Source organism: Salvelinus sp. IW2-2015, unplaced genomic scaffold (assembly GCF_002910315.2).
Source record: "Salvelinus sp. IW2-2015 unplaced genomic scaffold, ASM291031v2 Un_scaffold1855, whole genome shotgun sequence".
Classification (NCBI taxonomy): Eukaryota; Metazoa; Chordata; class Actinopteri; order Salmoniformes; family Salmonidae; genus Salvelinus; species Salvelinus sp. IW2-2015.
Window position 1 is genome coordinate 149552 of NW_019943220.1, and position 3325 is coordinate 152876.

Below are 3325 nucleotides of genomic sequence, written 5' to 3' on the forward strand. Positions count from 1 at the left end.
TAAAAATGGTCTTATTCTTTCCACAGCAGAGTTATGTAGATCTAGATAATAGGCCTGATGAAAACTCCAGGCCTGGAGCCAACTCGAGTCTGGAGAAAATAAACAAGTTGTGTGAACTGAACCACCAGCAGAGAACAACACAGTGGAGAGAGCTACACAGGGAGAGAGATACACAGGGAGAGAGCTACACAGGAGAGAATACAGGAGAGAGATACACAGGGAGAGAGATACACATGGAGAGAGAGATACACAGGGAGAGAGCACAACCACAGGGGAAGCTACACATGGAGAGAGCTACACAGGGAGAGAACTACACACGGATCAGAGCTACACAGGGAGAGAGCTACACAACAGGAGAGGAGTACCAGGGAGAGAGCTACACACAGGGAGAGCTACACACAGGGAGAGAGCTACACACGGAGAGAGCTACACAGGGAGAGAGCTACACACGGAGAGAGCTCACACAGGGACGAGAGCTACACACAGGGAGAGAACTACAACAAGGAGAGCTACACAAGGAATAGAAGACTACACGGGGAGAGAGCTACACACAGGAGAGAGCTACACACAGGGAGTAGAGCTACACACGAGAGAGGCTACACACGGAGAGAGCTACACAGGGAGAGAGCTACCAAGGAGAGAACTACACAAGGAGAGCACACCAAGGAGAGAGCTACACAAGGGAGAGCTTACAAGGAGAGAGCTACACAGGAGAGAATACACAAGGAGAGAGCTACACAGGGAGAGAGCTACACAGTGAGGAGAACTACACAGGGAGAGAGATTACACAGAGGAGAGAGCTACACACAGGGAGAGAGCTACACATGGAGAGGAGACACAGGGAGAGAACTACACACGGAGCAACACAGAGAGAGAGCTAAACACACAGGGAGAGAGCTACACAGGGAGAGAGCTACACAGGAGGAGCTACACACAGGGAGAGAGCTACACACGGAGAGAAGCTACACGGGAGAGAGCTACACACGGAGAGAGCTACACAGGGAGAGACTACACAGGGAGAGAACTAACAAGGAGAGCTACACAAGGAGAGAGCTACACGGGGAAGAGCTACACACAGGGAGAGAGCTACACAACAGGGAGAGAGCTACACACGGAGAGAGCTACACACAGAGAGAGCTACACAGGGAGAGAGCTACACAGGGAGAGAGCTACACAAGAGAGCTACACAAGGAGAGAGCTAACACAAGGAGAGAGCTACACAGGAGAGAGCTACACAGGGAGAAAACTACACAAGGAAGCTACACAGGAGAGAGCTACACAGAGAGAACTACACAAGGAGAGCTACACAGGGAGAGAACTACACAAGGAGAGAGCTACACACAGGAGAAGAGCTACACAAGGAGAGAACATACACAAGGAGGAGCTACACAGGAGAGAAGCTACACAGGCGAGAGAGCTACACAGGAGAGAGCTACACAGGGAGAGAAGCTTACACAGGGAGAGAGGCTACACACAGGGAGAGAGCACAACACGAGAGAGCTACACAGGGAGAGAGCTACATACGGAGAGAGCTACACAGGGAGTAGAACTACACAGGGGAGAAGCTACACAAGGAGAGGAGCTACACAGGGAGAGAGCTACACAGGAGAGAACTACACAAGGAGAGACTACACAGGGAGGAGAAACTAACACAGTGAGAGAACTACACAAGGAGAGAACTACACAAGGAGAGAGCTACACAGGGAGGAGAGCTACACAGGAGAGAAATACACAAGGAGAGCTACACAAGGAGAGCTACACAGGGAGAGACACTACACAAGGAGAGAGCTACACAGGGAAGAGCTACACAAGGAGAGAGCATATACAGGAGAAGAGCTACACAGGGAGAGAACTACACCAGGAGAGAGCACCACAGTGAGAGAGCTACACAGGGAGATAACTTACACAGGGAGAGAACTACACAACGAGAGCTACACAGGGAGAGAGCTACACAGTGAGAGCTAAACACAGGGAGAGAGTTACACACGGAAAGAGAGCTTACACCAGGGGGAGAGACTACACAGGGGGAGAGAGTCTACACAGAGAGAGCAGAACTACACAGGGAGAGAGCTACACAAGAAGAGCTGCACAGTGAGAGAGCTACACAGGGGGAGAGCTACAACACAAGGGAGAGACCCCACAGGAGAGAGAGCTACACACAGGGAAGAATATACACAGGAGAGAATATACACACAGGGAGAGAGCTACACACAGGGAGAGAATATGACACAGGAGAGAGCTACACAAGGGGAGAGAGCTACACACAAGGAGAGCGTTACACACAGGGAGAGACTACACAGGGAGATAAATACCACGGAAGAAACTACACAGGGGAGAGAGTTACACACAGGGAGAGAGCTACACAGGGAGAGAAATACACACGGGAGAGAGCTACACAGGGAGAGCGCTATACACATGGACGAGAGCTACACACAGGGAGAGAGCTACACACAGGAAGAGCGCTACACCACAGGAGAGAGCTACACACAGGAAAGCTACACAAAGGGAGAGAACCACACAGGGAGAGTACTACACAGGGAGAGAGCTACACAGGGAGAGAGCTAACACGGGGAGAGAGCTACACACAGGAGAGAGCTACCACAGGGAGAGACTACACACAGGGAAGAGAGTACACACGGAGAGAGCTAACACGGGGAGAGAGCTACACACAGGGGAAGCTACACACGGGAGAAGCTACAACACAGGAGAGCAACACGTAGAACACACAGGGAGAGAGCTACACACAGGGAGAGAAGCTACACACAGGGAGAGAGCTACCACACCAGGGAGAGAGCCTACACACAGGGAGAGAGCTACACACAGGGAGAAGCTACACAGGGGAGAGAGATACACACAGGAGAAGATCTACACACAGCGGAGAAGGCTACACAGGGAGAGACTACACGGGTGAGACTACACACGGAGAAGGAGCTACACACTGGGGAGAGAAGCTACACCACAGGAGAGAGCTACACACGGGTGGAGAGAGCTACACACGGGAGAACGGATACTACACACAGGGGCGAGAGCTACACACAGGAAGCCAGGGAGAGACTACACACAGGGGAGAGAGCTACACACGGGAGAAGCTACACACAGGGGAGAGCTACACACGGACTGGAGAGAGCTACACACTGGGAGAGAAGCTACACAGGGAGATGTAAGCTAACACAGGGAGAGAGTACAACAGGGAGAGAGCTACACAGGGAGAGCGCTACACACGGGGAGAGAGCTACACAGGATGAGAGCTACACAGGGAGAGAGCTACACACAGGGAGGAGAAGCTACGACACGGAGAGAGCTACACCCACGGGGGAGAGCTACA